The sequence below is a fragment of the Microtus oregoni genome, unplaced genomic scaffold, assembly GCF_018167655.1.
Source record: "Microtus oregoni isolate MIOR12 unplaced genomic scaffold, Mior012 000002F_ref0000024, whole genome shotgun sequence".
Taxonomy (NCBI): domain Eukaryota; kingdom Metazoa; phylum Chordata; class Mammalia; order Rodentia; family Cricetidae; genus Microtus; species Microtus oregoni.
Genome location: NW_024543061.1, coordinates 40,532,873 through 40,555,582, shown reverse-complemented (window position 1 = coordinate 40,555,582; position 22,710 = coordinate 40,532,873). Strand labels below are relative to the sequence as shown.

The window sequence follows — 22,710 nt, the reverse complement described above, 5'->3', positions numbered from 1 at the left end:
TGCAGTTTCACTTGAATACACACATGTGTGGAGGGCAGAAGTCAACATCAGATGTCCTCCTCAATCTTATTTGTTGAGCTTAAGGTCTCTTGATGCATTTGGAGCCTACCAGTTCAGGCAGACTGGTTGGCTAGCGAGTCCTAGGGATCCTCTCTCTGTCCACCCCCTCACCCCTGCCCCACACTGGGATTACAGGCACATGCTGCTGCCCCCAGTTTATTATTGTTATTATTATTAGGTTTTATTAGTAGTTTTTATTTTACACATTTGAATGTTTTGCCTGTACCATGTGTGTGCTTGGTATATTCAATACCCAGTAGAGGGTATTAAATCCATGTGTATGCCAAGAATCAAAGCTGGGTCATCTAGAAAAGCAGCCGGTGCTCTTGATTACAGAATCGGCTCTCCAGACACCTATCCTTAGGTGACCCCGCACCCCGCCTGCTCCAGTGTGGGTTCTAAGACTCGAACTTAGGTCCTCATGCTTGCTTGCAAGTACTTTATCAACAGAACTATTTTCTCAGCTTTCCATTTTTGACTTAACATGCACATAAATTACTTTAGGGGTTGAGAGTATTTGTTTAAATAAGTAATTTTTGCCTCTATTTTTGTACCTTCAAGTAAGTTGTAATTAGCCCCAATACTTTGTGGTAAGATACCTTTTGTTTCTTTTTGGAATACTGGGGCACAAAGAACTCTCTAGAAGAGAGATTTAGTCTAAACACAATAGGATTTGGTGGTGGACTCTCCAGAATATTCTTCTGGTGACTCTGTAACCAGTGCTTTTAAATATTTAAGGGACCATTGGTTTTCTCAAAGATATTTCATTTTTTATGTCTTTTCCTGATTCATATTTTCTCCCTTTCCAACGGTGGAAGGAATTGTCTTTTTATTTTCAAAGCCAACTCAAGGTGGTCAACGCATTACTGTATTTCACCTTCACGCAAGCCAATAACTGTTTTCCAACTTTAAAGCAGGCAGAAAGCATCACTCAAAACAGGTCTCAAAAAAACAGTTCCAAACCCGAGCCTTGGTTGGTGTCTCTCTGCTTTGTGATTCTCTATTTTCCTTCTCATATCAGCTGTTAGTTATGTGGGTCACATGACTTTCTCCCAGAAAGCGTGGCTGTTAAGAATTGACATGGCTACCTCAGGTGCTGAGGCTGCTTTTCTTCCCATGATCCTGCTGGGGAAACGGAAACAGCCTGCTCTTCTCTACCTTGTGCTGGACTCAGTATTTTAATTTCTATTTTTTCAGTGGCATCATATTTATCAATACAATCAGCACTATTCTTGTTCTTGCGGAGTAGAGAGTCTTGCTTGTCCCCAACCTAGCTCAGGCCTTTGAATAAAAATCTCGGTTCGCCTCCCCCATGCGAAGATGAAATAAAGTAATTTGTTTACCACCTTGAGTTGTTTACCGCAGACTGGAAAATATGTTTTGAATTTCAGAGTGTGAAAAACAAGTGTGCTCACTATCAAAAAAAGCTCTCCCTTCAAATAAACATGTTTGGAGAACAAGACACAAAACAAAATACTTTATCATGAGAAGCCTGGCCAATCAAATATGTTTACCACAGAAACCTTATAAAGGACCCAGATGGCAGCCAGCTTTCTGTTCACTTGCTTGTCATTTCTAGCTCCCTTGGGCCTTAGAGACAGAGACACCACCTTCTCTGCCAGCAGGCAGCCAACCTTAGGCAACCCAGCTGGCCTAGCTGATCCCAGCTTGCTGTAGGAATGGGGCAAGGGATTTGCACCTTGTGTTCTTGAGTTGGACCATGAGTGGAGGGTTCTTGTGAAATTGAACTTGGGTTCTTGGAGTTTTTTCGGTAGCTGCTCTTAGAGTTTGGCTACAAGTAGGATTGTGGGGACTCTTCCCCCAGATGAGCATCACATGGGAGGCCCTCTGTGCCCTGCACTCTTGTGTAAGTAGTGTATAAACTATGACTCATCTTCACCTGTCTCATACCCATCTCATGAGGGAACCGAAAAGCTCAGATGGGAAATTGAGAAAGGACCAGGCTTCTTCAGTACTGTACACATGGACTTTCAGGGTTTCGGGTACCACAAAGGATCTCAGCCAATGCTTCTCAAGATATTAGTGGTGTGTTTCAGTGTCAGGGAACTAACTAGCTGCAAAGGAGTGACCCAGCTCAAAGAAGCTCAGTGGGAGGCTGCTAACCTGGGGAAGGTTTCAGGATTTGAGGATTGTTGGGGTAGAACGAGCCTGTGGGCTAGTCAGACTCACAGTTTGACCATGGCCTCAGATGTGGAGCGAGTGGGTGATACTTTCATGAACGGATGGAACATCTGTCACTGCTGTGACAAACACCCAAGAAATAGGATAGAGCAGAGAAGATTTGTTTTAGCTCATGGATTCAGTCCATGGTCAGCTGACTCTGTTGTGAGCCTCAGATGAGGGTAAACATCATTACCAGGAGCATATTGCCAAACAAAACCCACACCTTCTGGCAGACAGGAAGCAGAAGCAGAGGAGAAGACCCATCCTTCCATGACCCCTGTCCCCTGTGACCTGCTTCTCCTAAACTGGCCACACCTCCTACTTTTTACCAACTCTTCAGTAATACTATCTTAACATATGCCTGTTGAGGGATTAATATGGTGATTAAGTCAGAACTCTCAGAATCCAATTACTTCTCCCAAACCCATAAAACATGGAATCAATTCCCCAATCCATAGTACCTGTAAGGGACCCTTCTTTGAAGGTGATTATTCCAGTTTTCACGTATGAAGGAACCTCAGGGTTCTACCCACTGTACAGCATAGCGAGGATGAAGCTCAGTTCTGTAGCCCACAGCCCTGGGCACTGTGCTATACTAGCTTGAAAATATCCGGAAGCTTCCAAGATAAACAAGTTTGTAGTCACCCACTCAAGAACATACATGTCTTCACCATATTCCTTGTCAGACCTGTTTGAGCCTTGGCCTGACTGTCAGGAGGATCATCTTCTGGTGACCACACTGAAAGACAGAATATAGCCAGAAACTGCGAAGCTATTAAGAAGATCCCTAGGAGAGGTGTATGGTAGGGTGCCCTTCACATCGGGATGTCAATGCCGTGTGGCTGAACTGGGAGCAACGGTCCCTTACATGAGCTCACGGGAGCAAGGGTTTGGAAGGCTCCAGGCATCACGGTGCAGGAGAGTGGTGACATCTTCTTGTGGGTAGGTGCCAGCAAAAGGCCCGTGAGAAGGACATTACATTGGCTCCAGAGGAGGAATCAAAGGCTCCAGCTCTTTCTCCTCTATTTGTCTGCTGGGGAGCACATGGCTTCAGAGAAAGAGAGGGATATGTATAAGGATAAAGGCAAGACTCCGCTTCACTGGGATGTAGGTTTGGGCTGGGTTGGGGGTGTGAATGTTGAGAAGTGAAGAGGGATTTGGGACGGTGTCATGTTGCTCTGCCTCTTTCTCGAAGAGGGTCTAGGTTACCTGATTGAACCTAGAGCTTCTTAGCGGGGCTCAGCTCAGAAGAACCCCCACCAGCCATCATATTTCAGAGGGAATGTCCTGCGTATTCTGTTTTGTTTGTGCATGGAAAAGAGAGACATAAACAAACCGGAAAGGTTCTCGTTAAGCCTGGATGATCTAGAAATGTAATTACGGAGACATCATATTCTTCCTGTGGTATAATTAATCTAATGGGTTCACTTAAAACCTTGTTTTTGAACATACATACCAGAATGTTCTCTGATGAGTTGGAAGAATTCTTCATAGAGTTTACAGGAATAGTGATTAATTCTTAGGGACTTAATTGCCACAGTATTGTCGCCGTGACCCGTCTGAGTAAATCAGAGGACAGTGTTCACTAGGGTATAACACACCTCAGGGACCTCCGCTTACTGCTCATTGAGAGCACACCTGAGTTATTGTTGCTGCCCTAAAAAGAACAGCATTGTTTGTTCTTCTCTGAGCCTTCTTAGTTGAGGCAGATTGGCGTTTTATTTATGAGCTGACAGCACGCCATTTGTCGCATTTTTTCTCCTTCCCCTCAGCAGAGGTGCTTTTTGAACCGGGTTCACTGTTGTCAGAAAGTTATTCACAGGGTGGTGATGGAGCCTGCTCCGCCCACCTCTGTTCCCTTTCTATTTTGGTGCCATTTGCAACAAAGGAAATGAAGTTAGTAAATTAGTGCAGGCTGGGAAGCTCTGGAGCTTACTTCTCGGGTTGTGTAACCCGTTAGACATTGTGGGCCCACCCCTCCTGGAGCACCTGGGCCTGGACTGAAGGACACTGTCCGAACCTTAGTTGATGTCCTTGGTCAAGGGGCTTGAGGTCATCTCAGCAATCTGATTTACATGTTAAAAAAACCTCTCACTATTTGGTTGGATTCTTAGTTAAGCATTTGGATGTTCATGTATATATGTGTGTATATATGTTTCTGTTATGTGTACACAAAATGGTAGATTTTTGCCTTCTTAAACGAAAAGATACTTGATGGACGACGGCATACAGATTGAGACTTTTGAGTCAAGGGTCCCTGAAGGAAATGGATGGCTTGTATTTCTTGTAAAGTCAAACGGAACAAGGGCACGGTGGGGTCCCAACCTGTAAAGGGGGAGACAGTAATTGGAATGGATGCCAGTCAAAAAGGGACTAGGTCAGTCTGCAGAGCCCAGTGGGGGACCAGCTGGGGTGGGGGAAATACGTTACCTATCTTCTTTTTTTCTCCAGAAGTGACACCTGTCATTGGTTAAACCCGACTAGAATCCAGAGGGAACTTTCTGGACCAAGACCAGGTTGGGAAGTGTTGGGCAGAGAACTGGGAGAAGTAGAAAACCATTCCTGTCTCTTGTTTGGGGACATCTTTGTATATTGTGCTTTCCCTTCTGAGCCGCTCAGAAGAGGTCCACATGGAAACACATCCCCTAATCTTCAGCAGGGCTAAGTGAGAGGGCGGCTAGCTTCATAGCAGAGATTCTCACCAGGAGCACTAACATCACTTGAGAACTTTCTAGAATGTCCAGTCTCTATGTTATATGAACCCCCTGACTAAGAAACTAGAGCTGTGTTTTAGAAGTCCCCATGTAGACCCTCTCTCTTGATCACAATGGAAAGCCACCCCTGGGGGCTTATAGGCAGAGCCTCGCAGGAATGTGAGCTTGGGAATGCCACATGCATGAATTCACTGCTTGCAGTCCTGCTGGCCCGCAGTCCTCCCTTTTAGGATAGACAGTCTTCAGTAGAAACGGAATCCTGATTACAAGCAGACCTTGGGGGAGGGGGCGGGCAGTCACTCAGTGCAGTCCGCGCCTTTAATTTCCCACTTCTCCTGTCAGCCAGAGCCGGGCAGGGCGGTTCCCCAGCAACCCAGGGTTTGGGAGGTTGTTTTTGAAAAATAGATGCAAAGCCTGCCTGTGCTGTTGTTGTTTTCCCGGTGCCTGGCAGTGTTTGGTAAACAACTTGATTGCTGGGTCCTGGCCTCCAGGGAACCACAGCTGCTCTTCCAGCTCCCTGCAGACTTTTGTACCAAGCAGTGATTGCTTCAGGGGAAAATAAACAGGGGAGAACAAAACAAGAAAATATCGCTGTTGTCTTGTTGCTGCCTCTACCTGTTTTTCCCAGAGCTGTTTTGCAACCAAGGGCCCTGGGCTTTGGTTCTTTTGCTTTAAAAAAAAAAACAAAACAAAACACAAAACCAAAAGAAAAAAAAATCAAAACAAAGCAGACTCGGGTGGGCCTCGCTTCTGTGTGGCTAGACAGTGGTATTTGGAAGTAGCCACAGAACTTGCAAAGCCTTGGAAAGGAGTTACTGACCACTGCCAGGACGCATGCATTTTTAAATATGTAAATGGAAAAGGGAGAAAGCCTCATTCTCTCTAATGACCCCCAGGGTGGTAATCTGGCTTTTCAAATCTCTAGGAAAACAGATTGAATATGGCACAATTAATGTTTGAGCACTTCTACGCTTTTTCTAAAATATTTTAATGGGCTTTTAATTTATTGCAGCTCTTGATTAGCAGGTTGGAGCAGCGTTACAGCTGACCTCCTGGGCTCAGGCCTCTTTGGGGCTGCAGGGGAGTGGAGGAGAACACTGCCCCTGTGGTGCCTGCAGTCCAATCTGCCCAGGGCTGAGCCCCTAGTGGCTTGGCCTAGAGAGCTCTGGGAGAAATGCAGCGGGCTGCAGTTACCTGGGGTATCTGTTGTCTGATCTCTGTAACTGATGGACAAGTTTTGTATGGAGGGCAGGGATCTGCTTCTAAGCGAGTGCCTCGGTTGGAATGTGCCACCCTGGTCTTGGTGATTGACATAACTACAGTGTGAAGAAAGAACAAATGAGCTCGGGTAAGCGGTCTAGGACTGTGGGGTGTGTGAGTGTGTGTGTGTTCACATGTATTAAAAAATTTTGAGACCTGCCCTTTACTCTGTTAATACATTTGCTTGTTTCCTCTCAAGTCCCCATTATTTTGGCTCACCACTACATATGGAAATCAAAGAACTGTCCTTCGGAATAATTTTCTTTCAGCTTACCATTAATCCTTCAGACTGTCCTTATAAAGAAGTGATAAACTCCTTTTTGTCTGGAAGGCTCTCCTTTCACCTTCTGTTTTGAAAGATAGTTTTTCTGGGTATACACTTCTAGGTAGACAGCTTTTGCCTCTGGGCAGTGTTCTGGATAATTTATTTGGATATCTGTCTTTCTTCAGTGCCTGTATTTTTCATTTCTGGAGCCCAGAGCAGTTAAGCATTTTAGTGAGTTACAGAGCCGAGTGGAGCCAGTTTCTGTGTCTGGTGGATGCTCAACCAAACACCCCGAAACCAAACAGAATTGACCCATAAACCACAATGGGACTTGGTCCTTTCTTTTTGGGTGTTCCCGGTTACTCTTCTGCATTTTAAGTGACGCAAGACAGAGTCGCTGAGCAGAGTCCCGGGCTGTGGCTTGACTGGAAAGCTGCCCTTCCTTCACTTAGGAAAAGAAAACCCCTGGGGCAGAGTCTTCTGCTTGGTCCTCAGTCTAGGTGCATTGCGGGCTCTTTTCTCACAGCCCAGTCCCAGGCTGTTCAGTAGCAATTTGTCCTTTGCTGCCTGGCTTGTACCCCAACTTCTAATTCTTTCTAAAACTTGCTGAAGATGGTTCCTCTCAAAAGGAATCAGCTGACCAGAAACTTTCTGTGGTTAGCCCCGCCCCCTCCTGTGTTCCCTGGCAATATTCTCACTCTTCTGGGCTTCTGAATTGTTCTAAGAATTAGAGACAAAAGAGTAACTTTAACAGTTTTTTTTGCTTCTTCTTCTTCGTCGTCCTCCTCCCTCTCCTTATTTAAACATAAACTACTAAGGGTATTAGGTGCTATCTTGGAACAATTCTGGAATTCTGCTGGGAGGAAATCTGGCTTAGTGCACTTGTTTGCGGCAGCAAATGCTCTAGAAAGCCCATCGAGTGTGGCTGGGTGTCTGGTGATTGTGGGTGTTTGAGCTCTTCCTCTACTTAAAGGGAAAAAAGGTGAAGTGTCTCCCATGAGGTCTCATAACCAAAACCCAGCTGAGCCTGCCTACTTCAGAAGGCCGTGTAATTAGGGTCCGAAACTTTGCATTTGTGCAGTGACTTGGGAAAGTACGCATTTCTTGGAGTAAGTTTTACAGAGCCCAGTCAGTAGAATTCTAGCCCAATCAGTGGAATTCTCTGTGTCTCAGTATCTATACGTAGATACGTGATAATCCAACTTATTCTATTCTATTCTATTCTATTCTATTCTATTCCATCCTATCCCATGTGTCTGGGTATTTTGCCAACTTTTTTGTCTGTACCACTTGCATGTGTCTACAAAGACCAGAAGAGGGTGTCTGATTCCCTAGAATGGTGGTTTTAGATAATTTTGTGAGTTACCTCACGGGTGCTGGGAATCAACCTGAGGTCTCTGGGGTTGAGGTCTGCTAAGCTATCTTTATGGCCCTATAATAGACTTCTTAAGAAATGGAATAATGATTGTAAAATCCTTCAGACGGTATTATATATCTAGCTGTCCATCGATGGCGGTTCTATTTGAGGAGATGCCTATTTACTGGTTGTAATTTTTGAGTCATTTGTTGACTAAACATCTGTATGAAGAGCCTTTCATGTGGCAGTGATTTACTGGGAGTTTTAAAGTGACAGGCAAAGCCTTTATCTCATGGAGCTGATGGTCTACGGAGGACCACAGCTGAATAAACGAGGCAAGGGTTTGGAAACGGTGCCAGCGGCTCTTGAGAAAGCAAGTAGGATGATATGATTGAGGATAGGTAGGAGGTTGGCTTAAGTAGGTGGGCAGGACAGGCTTTTGAAGAGGCTGATGCCCCTAATACTCAGAAAGAACCCTCTGGGTAAGGACTAGATTGGTAAGAGTCCCAGGGGCTGGACTAACAAGGACACCAGACCTGTGGCTCACTTTGGCAGGAAGAGGCCTACTGGGTCTGCTTTGGTTGTAGTGAGGATCTGAATTGGTAGCTTGAGGTCATATCAGGAAATTAGAGATAACAGATTACATAGGGCTCTTTAGACTGTGTTTAGATTTTACTCAGAGAATGAGGGACCCTAGCATATAGCCCCAAGGGTATTTGTGGCAACTGGAGCACAGGACTTGCTATTTGCTTTCATATGCTTTACTGTTTCTTCTGGTAATGTGGTGGAAATGTAGTTTCAGGTCTACCTCAGACATACTAAAGCAATCTTGGGTTGCATGGTCCCCCTGTCTGCATTTTGAACAGATTTCAATGATGCTTTCATAGTTTGAAAAGGTCTGATCTGGAATACCCTAGTTTCTCTGGAGTTGGTGCTGTGTCCTGGGAAGGAAAGGAAGCCTTCTGTGGACACCCAGGTGATGCCGTCTGCCACTGGACTGCCGTCTCAACAGCTCTAGGTCCCTGTAACAGAGTGAACGTCTTTCTAAACACTGCAGCCCTCTGCCCACAGCCCAGCTTAGGGATTGGTGACAGTGGGGCATCAGAGTGATTTGTGTCATAAACCACTTAATCATAGTGTTGAAGGAGACACTAATAGTTCATGTTCCTTAAAGACAGTCGTGCTTTGTGATAGAGAGGCCAGGAACACTAGGAAGTAGGTGAGCACTGGCTACCTATATTTGCAGGTACAGGACTAGAATCCCAAGATGTTAAGAGGCTCTTTATGGCCACACAGTTGAACAGTGCTGTTCGCAGGCCAGATTTGAGACTCCTCAATTTTGAGCCCCTGTCAGGGAAATGTGTCTTCTCCCTTGGTGGAAATATGTACATGAATGTGTTACTTACAGAACTCAAGACCCCCTGAATAGTAAAATGTAATTATTTTGCATTAAAAAATTGTGAGTTTTTTTTAATGGTTTATTCTTCGTGATTATTGTTACTGCAAATGATTTTAATTCATTACTTCTTTTATCATTTTTGAGTGGTTTTTGTTTCATACTCTGGCAAAGAGCATCATCTAAGAAGAAAAAGGTGTTTTTATTTATGTATATAAGGTTCAAGTTAACATGGTTCCATATTATGTGAGCCATTTCTGATAGGACCTGCTGCTTTTGAAATGCTGAACTATGTTAAAAGATGATAGAAAAGTCTAAGTAAGTAATGGCCTATGTTGTTCAAAACCAGCTTCCAGTTGCAGCGTGTGAGCATCACACTGTTGGCACGGTGTTTTCCCCATGTCTGTGTTGCTGTTTTCAAGTTTGAGGAAGTAGTGGTTTCAGAAGTTATATCTTACTTATGTGTAAAAAACATTTTTGTGTTGCAGTGTCCCGGGAGCTTCTGCTGACAGTCCCAGTTTCCAAGGGAACCCTTTCGGCCATGGTGAGGGCTGCGCTCCCTTCTCTGAATTGCCTTCAGCCATGAACAGTTGGGTGTGATGCCTGCTAGCCAGAAGGGTGAGTGAAAGTTTGTGTTGGAAAAGGCACAAGACCCCCCCCCCCAAAAAAAAGCAACAACAACAACAACAACAACAACAACAACAAAGAGTCAGTGAAGGCGGTGGGCCACCAGGGTGTTCATCTCATTGTTAAACCTTTCAGGATCATTATTACACAGGAATCTGAGGAAGAACGTGAGGGAAGTTTTCTCACGTCACTGTTTGTTCTAGTAAGACTCTGAAGCAATTGCTTTTTGAGCCCTGTCATAACTTATCAGTAACACAGGCCAGCCTGCAGTACAGCTCTGATGGCTTCATCTTGAGTTCCAGTTTGCCCACGGATAGGTTCCCTGTCATCAGCTTTCATATAATGGGCTCCTGGAAAAGCCAAAGGGTTGCAATTTTGGTTTCTCAAACATTTTCTTAAAAGTTTCTGGGGACTTTTTCCCCGTCACCTGCCTCCTTAGGTCATTCAGGGGCATGTTAGAAGAACATGATATTTTCCTGTTATCTATACTTTCCATATTTGATACCATCTACCATGTTCCTGAGAAACCAATGGCTTCCCGTGTAGCAATGAATCTCTGTGCCTTGCCCTTATACGTAGTCACTTATTGAAGCAGAGGCTGTGGGAAAAAATGTCTGACAGTCTACTGTAGCGTTGTCCTAGAATAGAGCCGATTTACGGTACCCATTTAGTTTCAGGTATTTATTGAATGACACTAGGTGCTAAGAGCCTAAACTCGTCTCACTAAGGGAATTGTATTCAAAACACATCTAATTGGGAGAAGCAGAATAGAGCTGAAAGAACACATATTCAGAGTTAACTAATAATTAACTGACAAGCACATAATCTCTTTCTTTTGATTCCTTGTGTTCCCCACAAATCGTGCTGATGGATTAGATGGTGTCTGTACTAACCAGGCTCTGGAAGTTGTCTGCTCAACCCTTTTCCACTTACAAATGGCATTGCCAAAGCCTACACTGTCTGAGTGGGGTGTTGATGTCCCTGGGCTTAGTTTAGGAATGAAATAGGAATTGGTCCCCAACTGATCACTCTTCTGATCATGAGTGTGTCTTGAAAACACTGTTATATACGTTCATGTGTTTGGGCCAGATATTTGAAGATTTTATGGCTAGAGAGCATGTTGACAAATCTCTCTGATTTCATAGAACCTTAGGAGAACAACTAGCCCCACTGTTAAATCTCATCCTCTCCCTCAAGAGCCTGTTGGCTTTCCTGGTTCTTAGCAGACTAATCATACTTTTCATTTCACCCTACTGCAGCTGGAGAGGGAGAGAATATCCTGCTGCTTTCTGTACAGCAGTTTTTCCTTCATTGACAAGAAGTAGGCAAGCAATCAACAACACACAAACGACAAGGATATCCATAGTATAAAGAAATGGCCAATGGAGTCGTGGGGTGTTAGAGCTGTGTGAAATCTTAGATACTTTTTCAGGGTCCTGAGCCAGGCCTGGGGGAGGGGTCCCTCGCAGAGGGCTTCTAGTGTGATAGTCCTTAGATAGGCTTTGGGGAATGCTTTGTAGATGGGCGAACAGATGGCATCTACAAAGCAGACATTAGGGACACATACAGGTGGGTTTGAGACTAAAGCTTTTATCTGTCTGGAGTACAAATGAGAATTCATAGAAGTGGTTAGGATTCTGAAGGTCTTGAAATGTCACCAAGCCCAGCCTCTCTTATCTGTCACCCCTGACTTCAATACTGAGAGTCTGACTCAGTCTCGTTGCCATGAAATTGTTGTATGAAATTGAACAAAACCACATGAATAGGTTTAATGAATAGTTGCTCTATTTTACCTGTCAATTTCAGTTGTTAAGACTATCGGAAAAGTCAGTCTGAAGAACTGTAATGAAAATTACTCTTTTGGAAAAAAAAATTGACTGTTAGGCCATATTAAATAGCAGTGTTAGTTTTTATAAATAAGGAAATGTTTTCTGTTTCTCAGACTGTAATAATCTTCCCATGGTTGTGTTTTTAGTAGGAAGTAGAGGTCCTGTGAGCTAGAACAGTCATTCTGATATTTCATCCACCCCCCAGTTGGCTTTGAGCCATACCAAAGGATGGATTCTCGGTGATGCACTGACTTGGCCTGCCCAGGTGCTGCACACCTGAAGGCTAGTTGAGTCCTTTCAATGTCATAACCTTGTGCCTTTTACACCTTACAGCTTATCGAGTAAACAAATGATTGCTAATCATTTGGATTCTTTAGTCTCAAAATCAACTCTTGTTCTGAGTGAAGCATTTCCTGGAACGTGTCCTCACGGTGAAGCAGGTCAGATCCACAGGGTGGGTGGTTCGGCTGTCACATCACCTGCCTTGGGTGCAGGGAAATGAAACTGAGATGAAAGGTTCGCACTAGTAGATCACTAGAGCAAATGTTTTAGACCAGAAGGTGGGTGAGGTACTGCATCTATGTGAACAGTAAACATGTCTGTGGAACAAAGTAAGGGCTGTCTGTGGGCTCTGGCTCGTTAAGCCCGCCATTCACCTGGCAGACCTCCGTGTTGCCTCTGTTTGCCTGGTATGAGCGTGAAGCATTAGTTAATGTCGTTCCCTGTCTGAGGCATGGAGTGAAGAGTGGCTAAGTCTGTTGCATATTTAATAGGCAGCTAGCCATGGTTATTAATAAATGTGATAATAACAGTCTGGATTTGCATAGTGTTCCTGAGAAGATTGATGAGGAATGGCAGAGGTGCTGGCTTGTTTGTCAGGCTGTGCTCTGGCCTTGTGTTGTCCCTACCACCAAATTCTCCACAGATCTGGTGACACACTCTACACACCAAGTGATGTGTAGGATTTGCTGATATTGTTCATGTTGTTTGCATTTATTCGTGTGTAGTTTCTCTTTGTGTGTCTGTGTGTGCACCTGTGTGTGTGTGTGTGTGTGCTGTGTCTATCTCTATGTGCGCCTGTGTGTGCAGATGCCAGAGGTCAGCCTCATATAGTATCCATCTTGTTTAATGAGACTGGGTCTCTTGCTTGCCTGGAACTTGCTGAGATGGGTAGTCTGGGTGAGTCTGTTTCTATCTTCCCAGATCTGAGAAAATACAAGTGTAGGTTTTATATATGACTGCTGGGGACCTGAAATGAGGTCCCCATGTATGCATGGCAAATGCTTTACCAACTTTGCCATCTTCCTACTTTCAGTTTGTTACTGGTCTTTCTAGTGATCCCATTCTTAACTGTTGACTTGCAGAGAAGTAGAAGCTTGGAAGATACAAACCCATCTATCTTATTTCAAGTCAGGCAAGAGGCTACTTTGTGAAGCTGGGCATCTTTGCTTTTTAACTCAAACTTGAGGACAAACTCCATTGATTTAAGGAGGGGATCATGGCCATTGAGGTTTCAGGAGAAGATGAATGCAGCTTGCCAGAGGTCTGAGACAAAAGTGCAGGCTGACATATCCCTTTCTGGGGCCACCTTGGGTTGCAGCCTGTCATTGGGCCAAGTCACTTGGTTGTGCTTAAACTTCCAGTCTGTGAAATTTTGACTTTGAAAAGTAATTTCAACAATTTAATAAACTATATAATATGTTTTATAAGCTGGAGCGAATGATCTTAAGTATTTTGGTCTCTTTCATAACACAATGAAGCTAATATTGGTAAAAATACAGATCTTCTCTCATGCCATAAAGAGAAGCGAGATTTAATAAGCATTTATAAGCACTGGCAGCTGCCTATCAGATTGTATAACTTGGGCTCCAGCATGCGGAGACAGTGTCAACTTAAATTTTATCTCCACAGTATTTTCAACACGTTTATTTTGCCTCTCTCTCCAGTCCCTAACCTAATATATGTAATGTAATTGGCCGAATATTTTCCACATAGCTAATTGGCTAACAGCCAATGATAGAAGCCATTGTCTGGCTTGATGAAGATCAGAAATTAACATGACATTTTCATGGAGGAAATAGAATATATTAGTGATGCAGTCATTCGGCATGGACAGTGTCCATCCTTTCCTGCCCACAAACAGAGGCAGGATAGCCATGATCGAGCCTCCAGGCTCACAGCAGTGGCCAGGCAACCCGTGTCAAATGTGCTGTGGCCTCCTTCAGATGGGAGCATGAAGCACATGAATGAATTGTTCCGTGTGTCAATTAAAAAAAGAAAACCCACCGACTACTATTGTAAGATTAAATTCCAATTAGAAGATTGCATTTAATTCAGAAGCTGTAACGTTATTTTAATGAATTCTGTTGGAGGAGACAGTTTATGTGGAATAAATTTATATGCTTTAGGTAGATATAAATTCATTGGATAATGTTAAACATGTTACTTCATATATATTAGCTGTGAAATTTATTTCTCTCTAGTTATATCCCCAAGGAGGTGGCGTCAGAGGGAAAAACATAGCTTCAAAGAAAGAGCTCTTTCTGATACTTGCTCTGAAACAGCTGTTTCTCACTCTCATTTTTTTTTTTAAAAAATCTGTTAAATTTCTGCATTAACTAAATTTATGATTCTTGCTGTATGCTATTTATGAAATTGAATATAGGTTTTATGATATAGGAAATTAGGCTAGGAATCAGAATGTGACCCAACTTTGTAATAAAGGTGATCTGCATTTATATTGCAGTTATTTCCCATTCCTTTCTAAGCCCCTTGTGGGATTATATAAGCATTTTTCTGGACATAGTAATTTGCTTTAGAATAAACTTTTAATCTATCAGATAGCTTTTGTTCGTTTGACACCTACTACACAATTCTTGCCTAAATCAAGGGTGGCGTGCGTTCTTAGTACAGGGTTTTATCATTTTCCTTCCCATTCCTGTGCTTGTGGCAGACATTGGCGATCAATTAGTCTCTAAAAACTTTCCACCTTCAATCTGTTAGGTAATATCAGCCCTATCACCATTTATAAAGCAGGTAGCTTTAAGGAAGTCTTTCGATTCTATCTTTATATGCCCAGTTCACCCTTCTCTGGAACATAGTCACTGAAAGTTCATGATCCTATAGATGAGGGCCAGAGAAGTGGCTGAGCATTGGGTAGCAGAGGCACTAGCCATGCAAAGCTGACAACCCTGAGTTCAGTTCCCGGAACCCACCTTCAAAGCTGCATGTTGTACCCTACATCTGTAGTCATAGATACGTATGGTGAAGTGGGAGGCTGAGATAGCATTGCTCAGAAGCTTGCAGGCCAGCTACCCTGGTGGATGAAGTATAGATGAGAGGTATCTGGTTAGACTGCCTCCACGGGGTAGAAAGTAAGAACCAAGCCCAGGTGTTGTTCCTGACTTCTGTAAGTGTGCTCAAGTGTGGGCAATGTTGAGATGGAGTAGTTAATATAGAAAAATAGAAGTATATATGTATACATCCACACAGATATTTATATATTTTTGTGCTGGGGATTAAAGCCAGGGCTGTGCCTACCAGGTAAGCTATATCCTCAGGCTCTTTTTTTTTAATTTCTGAGACAGTGTTGCACTGTGCAGTCCTCTCGTGTCTAACTCCTGAGTGTTGTGATTACACCCACGTTTGCAGGAGGGTTTTTGACAGACATACCTGCGCCTTGTTCCCTGAGTCTGCTGGGTAGTTTATTCTCTCCTGTCTTCTGGTTTGAGTGTTTGAGGTGAGAAACATTGTGAGGTTGCGGTATTCGTTTGTTTTTAAGTTCTGTGACGTTGGAGAAGGTAAGAGGGGGAGGCTGTTCTCACCCCCCTCCCTTTACCTATGTGTCAGCCCTGGCTCCAGCTTGGTGAGGAAGTGGTGGTGTGAGAACTGGAGGCTGACTTTCATTCTGCTACTCAGTGGCTCTCGGGAAGGGCGAGTACCCATGGACGCTAGGTGCTGAGCCAGTGGGATGACTCTGACATGTTCCCTTTGCGTGGCCACCTTGCTTATCAATACGCTGTACCAAGGAGGAAGGCAGTCAGCCTTTAGATTTTACATGATGTCTTCCGTGATGTAAAATTCTAGGAACTTAGACTGTATTACATGTTGTTCTAAAAAAAAAAAAAACACACACACACACTGTTTTCTGTTAACGTGGTTGGAGTTATGAGCAGAGGCCATGAGGAGATTTCCATCTCGTTTCATATGCAGGCTGCTGAGCTGCCTGTTGAGAATTGCCATCATTTTAATTCCTTCTTAAAGAAAAATGAGCAATTAGCACATTTAAGCTATCATTTAGTTAATGTACATTTTAATTTCATTTCAGTGTGCTGTGTATTATTATTTGTGTTGATTATATCGACGGAGTTATGGGAAGCAAGCACAGGTGAAGGCGTGGGCTGTCCATCTCTCATGCCTTGTTCAGAGGGTATTACTGTTGACCTTGGTCAAGGCTGAGCAAACTCACAGACTTCTGGCCGTGGTCGGCTCTGATGGTGGCTCTTTGATTTCTCCCCGCTCAGTAGGCTATGCAGTTTTGTCTGATTGATAGGAATGGGCTCATGAGATGAAATCTTTGCATCCCTCCTGCGTTCTTTGAGTTCAGTAATGTTTGTAAGAAATAATCATAGCAGACATCCATTAGACACTTATTTTCCCCCTGCTCTGGCTTAAGTAGCACATTGCTTATCTCATTTACTCCTAACAGCACCTCTGTGTGGTACATATTATCAGTCTGGATTTATTGTTAAGGAGGAAGAAGCTGAGTACTCAGGTCCCACGTTGAGGATCGTGGGGGCATCAGAAGTGGGTTCTACCGAAGCTTGGGTAGGTTCAGTACTGACCTAACCATGAGCACCCACGATTTTTCCTGTCCTAGTGGGTTTTATGACTCTCCAGGGTCCTTTTGTGGTAGTCCATGGGGAATATTGTACAGTTTATATTTTTCTATGTGAAAGGAGTGTAATCTGGAGTTGGGGAGATGGCTTTGTGGGTGAGGGCACCTGTTGTGCAAAGGTGAGGCCCGAGTTCAAATCCCCTGCGCCACACAAAAAGCCGAGTATGACCCTGTGCTTGCCTTTACCACAGCACTGTGGGGGGGGGGGTGGAGACAAGCCTCACTGGGGCTTGTTCATTGCCAGCCTCGCTCCAGGTTCAGCAACCGACCCTGTCTGAAGAGAATAAGGCAGAGAGTGCTAAATATCCTCCTTTGGCCTCCACGGGCCCTGTGTCTCTGTACACTGGCACACATAGAGACACGCACTGAGAAGCGGGATGCGGTGCATCTGAACATGGGCTGCTGGGGAGCCCACAGTAGAAAGGAGAATGCTGTCTTCCAAATTCCAGCCCCTCCTCCCAATAGTCCTCATTTTCTGATCGGGATGCTGGCAGTGGGCTCAGTGTGGAATAGATTTCTGTCTACTGGCAGCCACTGGAGCCCCGATGCCTGGGTGTCTGAACAGAAAGAAAAACCATGTGGGAATAGTAGGCCAGCCCAGGAGAGAGCAGGGGTCAGAGGGAAGACCCTGATATGAGACCTGTGTGGCAATAGGATCAAGGTGCTCTCGTGATATTTAGGCCCCACGTCCGTAAGTGGCAGGGACTTCTGCTCTTAGGCTAGCTCTGCAGCACAGGCAGCCAAGACTCGTTCCAGGAACGAGTGGGTTGTAGTCCTATTTTTAACAGCAGGTGCATTTGGGTATTATTAAGGGAACTTTCTCTCCGTTTTTCTGAAAGTTGCAGCCTGGGTTATATAACGGTGAGTGGCATCTGATTTGTGGTTCTCTGCACTGCCTAAAGAAGACAGAAAACAGGGGCAGCATCAAGCTTATTCTGGTGACTAAGGGCTGTAAAAGCTTTAAAGCTTCCTGTACTTTCTAAAATTTTGGGCCACTTTTAACCTTCCCAAGGTGTGTGTGTTGTGGGGGCTGAGGAAATGGCTTATTTGGGCAAGTGCTTGACACACAATTATGAAGATGTGAGTTTGCATCCTCAGCACCCACAGAAAAAAGCCTGGAGTCTTAGTTTGTGTGTGAGATCTCAGTGCTGGGGGGAGGTTGGAGTGAGGGGCAACAGGTGACTTTCTGGGAGCTTTCTGACCTGCTCATCTAAACCAGATCCAGGAGTTCCAAGTTCAGAGACAGGAGGAGAGCAACTGAGGAAACATCCAGTACTGATATCTGGCCTTCACACAAATGCTCCCCTCTGCTAACATATGCCCACCCCCTGTACATATGTGTGCACATGTGTGGTTTGTGCATGTGTGTGCATGCATGTGTGCCTCCTGAACATGTGTGCGGAGTGTGTGATGGATGAGGCCCTGTCTAGCAAACTTATTACTCTAGCAGTCAATAAGCCAGTCATGGAATATAACATGTCTGTGTACTCTGTTTCCTTCCCTCCATGGCTGCTGGGGTATTAGACTCATTGGAGCCTTGGGGTTAAGAGCCATACACCCAATCAGTTTAGTCTTGAGGTTATGATGCATACACTGTGGTTCAGCCTGACAGCGATACATTCTGTACTCACCTGTCCAGGGATACTAGTTGACACACTGCAGGAATCGTGACATGCCAAGGGCATGTGTTAGATATCTTCCTTTAAATAGCCCCCCGAATTGTTTCATAGGAACTAGAGGAAGCCTAAGCTTGGAACTTACCAGATTTCTCTTCTTTTACTCTGTAAGACCTCAGATTAGGGTTTGAAGGGGAACATTGTCATAGACTGTCTTTTGAGGTCAGGTATTTGTCACAACAGTTATAGATAGGTATTGGTTGATGGCAGGTTGGTGGAGGCTCTAGCTTCAGGCCCGCAGGCTAGAGTGGTGCTTCCCTCTTATATATTTGAGAAAGTGAGAGGTCCCTTGTCATGTGACGGAAAGTTTGCTCTGATTCCTGGTGGCAGGGAATTGGAGGAAAGGGACGAAGGCTGCACTTTAGTTCTGCGTGTCTATCATAAGGGATGTGCCACCTGCACCTCTGCTGACTTAGGTCGCAGATCGGGGGTAGGTGAGCTTCTTTGGGGGAAAGAGGATTACAGATTCACAGGTAGACATCGGGGGTTGCCTGCCATTTCTCCTTAGTAGAGGGAATAAGATTCAGTTACGAATCTAATGGGAAGAGAACAGCTCCTTCAGGGAACGTGCTGCAGTAGCTTTACTTCCAAGGTCACATCCTCCAAGTACAGGGACCACACTTTTCTGTGTTTGGCCTGAGAACTGCCCAGAAGAGGTGTTAAATCCAGATCTTCAGGCCTGCAGCTTCCCTCATGCGAACTTAACCCCTGAACAAGACTGGGCCTCCTCAGATCCCTAATCCTGTAACCCTGACCAATACAACACCTTTCTCAAGCTTTGGTGTGTTCACATGCTAAGTGGTGGGCAAGTTTAGGATATTTTATTGACTGTGAAAAGTCTGTAACAGAGTAGAGACCCAATGACCAGATATATGTGTTTGTTGCAACTTATTTGAGCTCAGAGAGACCTTTGCAGATTTTCTTTCAGCCATCAGGACCATTGTAGGGCGAATGCTCCAGGCGGCACTGTTTGATGGCTGAAATTTCAGCCTTCTGTAGCTTCAGAAGGAGCTTTTTGTGATTAAAAAACATTTTATATTTGAATCGGTGTTAGGATTTTTTTTAACATAGATCTTTGAAAAAAGCATTCTGTCATCAAAAGCCTGTGTGAGCTGACATGTGTAAATATGCAGGTAGACAGTTTGAAGGAACGTGTATTATTTACTGATCAATGCGGTGTCTCCTCTGGGCCATTACACTCACTCATTTCCTGTCAATCTCTTGGCGCTGTTATAATCAGTCTATGGATATGCATATTAAGATATAAGAAAGTTATTGTGCATGGGTGTCAGTAGCTTTTTAATTAATAATGTTGCTGCTTCAAAAAAAGGTGTCAGGCTAGTTTATTTGTAGGGTGGTTAATAGTCTACAGAATTGCATGAGAAAGTAAGATGGCCCGAGCTCAGGCTGGCGGAAAGCGAGGCATGAGCAGCACTGAACGGCACTGATGTGAGCATGCACTGGGCTGGGCCCAAAGTGAGATAGCTCAGGGGGCCAAGTGCTTGGTGTGAAAGCCAGACCGCTGATCTGAATTATGATCCCCAGGAGCCACAGAGAAGCCAGACACCTTAGCCCACGTGTGTTATCCCTGCAGACTGGAGAATCCGGAAGCTCACGGCCTGCTAGCCTGGGGTAAGAGGCCACAAACAGGAAAGAAGCCGAGTCTCAAACAGAATGGTGGGGAAGGACACCCTCTGACTGCCACATCCACACTCGCACTAACACACACTCGGCTTCTGGGAGTGAAAGTCAGAGATGTTAGGTCTATGTGGATGAAGGCAACTCTGGCTTCTCTGTTAGATAGGAGCAGTCCTTTTCTAGAAGCAGGGGGAGAGTGATTGTTTATGAGCTGCTTGGCCCTTTACACTGTTTCCCTCTGCCACCTTGGAGTGGAGCAACCAGGGCCATATGCAAATGAACTGGCAAGGCTGAGTTCCAGTCAGAATATGAGGGTCAGGGCCTTTCCCCCTGTCAATGGCGCACGCCTTTAATCCTAGCACTTGGGAGGCAGAGGCAGGCGGATCTCTGTGAGTTCGAGACCAGCCTGGTCTACAAGAGCTAGTTCCAGGACAGGCTCCAAAACCACAGAGAAACCCTGTCTCGAAAAAAAAAAATATCCCCCTGTGATATTATTTTCATTTTGCCCTCGTCTGTTTAAGAATAAAGTTGTATGTAACTCATTGGTAGAAAGCTGGATTTGGCCTGTGGTATGGCCCTTGCCCAGCCCTAGTCCAAGAGGACAGAGATTATGGAAGAATCCCAACATTCTGTGATTTGTGCTTACTTACAAAGTTATTGTGTGTGCTTGTGCGGGTGGGGTGGGATGCAGGTTCCATACTGTGTATGTCTTGAAGGTCTGAGAAGAGCTGACAGGAGTCAGTTCTCTCTTACCACGGGTGTCCTCAGATTTGAACACAGGTTGTTAGGCGTGGGAACAGACAGCCTTTCTCCACTGAGCCATCTTGGCACCCCTCTTTTTAAAATGCGTTATGTGTACCCAGTTTTGTGCATATGCCGGGTGCAAGTGCACCAGTATGTGTATGTGCAGCAGCATGTTTGTGGAGCCCAGAAGACAGCCCTGGCATTGTGTTATCCTCAGATATTCTGGGGATGGCACTCAAGTCTTTGTGCTCAGGTGGTGCCCCTTTACCAACCGAGTCCTCCTCAGCACTACGTGAGCTTCTATCACTCTGGCTTTCAGTGAAGTCACTTGCTCTTCATTCTCCTGTGAGGAAAATACGTTGCAAATAGATCTTCTTGAATTTTCATCTGGGGCTAAGCTGTGCGATATAATTATTGACTCACTAAGAGTGACATTTTAGGAGCCTTTCCTTTCCTTTTTGAGGTAGAAGAGAACATACAGGTAGAAGCGAGACTGGGGGTGGATGGTACAGTGACAGAGGAACCATGGGAGAAGCGGGACTTTCAAAACTGTTGTGTGATTTCTCTTTCCTTCAAAGTCAAATCTTTCTAGAAGCCATTGTGTATCTCACCAGTAAAGCTTAAGACAAATTCTATAGTAGATGTAAATGGAAGTTTTTTTTAAAATGAAACTTATATATTATTTTAATACATTCAGTGTAAATTAAAATATAAATAATATACCTTGTTTCTCAGATAATATTGCTTAAATGCAATGTTTAATAAAAATTTTAGAAGGTTTAAGAAAACAGGATTGTTGTCCAAGTGGTAGGTACTTGGCCATAGCAAAATTGTTTCAGTGATTAGGAACAGAAAAATTTTTTAAATGACCTTTAATATATATATTGAGGGAGTTAGAGAAATGGCTTAATGACTTAGAGCACTCACTCTTCTTGCAAAAGACTTATGTTTAGTTCCTAGTACCCATATGGTCACTCACAACCACTTGGGACCCTACCTCCTCTTTTTGCCTCTGTGAGCTTGTGCATGCATACAGTACACATGAACACTACAGGCACACATACACACATGAACTCCCAAATAAGTAAATAAATACATGCATAAATAAATTTTAAAACATACACATTCTGAGGAAAGTAGTTCTAAGGAGGTGTATTGCCCATGCCAGGTGACTTTTCTGTAAAATATCATATATATATATATATATATATATATATGTATATATATATATATATATCATAAGAGAGTGGGAATTCTGGGTAGAAGTTGGCTTGGCCAGAGGCTGTAGCTCAGAGGTAGAACTTGCACAGCATATGTGAGGCCCCTGGGTTCCATCTCCAGCATTTTAAGAATGAACAATCACTAAACGTGGATGGACATTGCCTCAAACCAGAGTTCTTCCTTCCTCTGCTGGGTATCATTAGTAATGTTTCATGTAAATTGGTGGGAAATCCAGGTAGGAGGGGGATTGGAATGGGGAAGATGGATTTGTAGACATTTTTCATCCTACAACTCCAAGGGTAAAACTATGAGTGTGAAAAGGTGTTCAGAGACACTGGTGTAGGGACACAGTTCTCTGGACATCCCATTCATAAGGGATGAGGGAAGCCTGCCTCAGAAATAGAAAGGGAAAGAATGGGAGAGTAACTGAGAAGAACTTCACTTGCCCGGTCGAGGTAAAACCGAGTTGGGCATGCAAGAAAAAGTTTCCAGTTGTCAGTCACCCAGGATTTATGAACCAGTGTACTGTGAATGCAGTTGCACAGCAAATATCCGGAAGAGATGAAGCTCTCTCAGACACACACATGTGTTTTCACACAAGCCTCCATTGTATTGAAAAAGGTATGGTGTGGAAGAGAGGGTCCATGAAGGTGTTGTGTGCTGAGAGCCCTTACGTTCCTTACCTCTCTGTGTTAAATGAAAAACAGTGGATGCGTATGCCAGGATCTAGGGCCAAGATGGAGGACCTTAGTAGGAAATAGCTGTCAATGTGACTGGTGACACAGAATGTAGTTTGGTGGCCTGCCTTTGAGTCCTGGCTCTGTCTCTAATACTATAACCTT

At 44.3% G+C, this 22,710-nt stretch overlaps 1 protein-coding gene across 2 annotated transcripts in view; it reads left to right on the top strand.

The window, feature by feature from the left end:
* The window catches only part of Eif4e3 (eukaryotic translation initiation factor 4E family member 3), a 417,079-nt gene that overhangs the window by 222,761 nt on the left and 171,608 nt on the right, over positions 1–22,710 (top strand). Inside the window, exons 7-8 of one of the 2 annotated variants that reach the window (XR_005972188.1) lie at positions 9,725–9,854; positions 12,026–12,132. The gene's annotated coding sequence lies outside the window, so the exon portion shown is untranslated. The remainder of the gene's footprint in view (positions 1–9,724; positions 9,855–12,025; positions 12,133–22,710) is intronic. The other variant, XR_005972187.1, reaches the window with a different exon arrangement.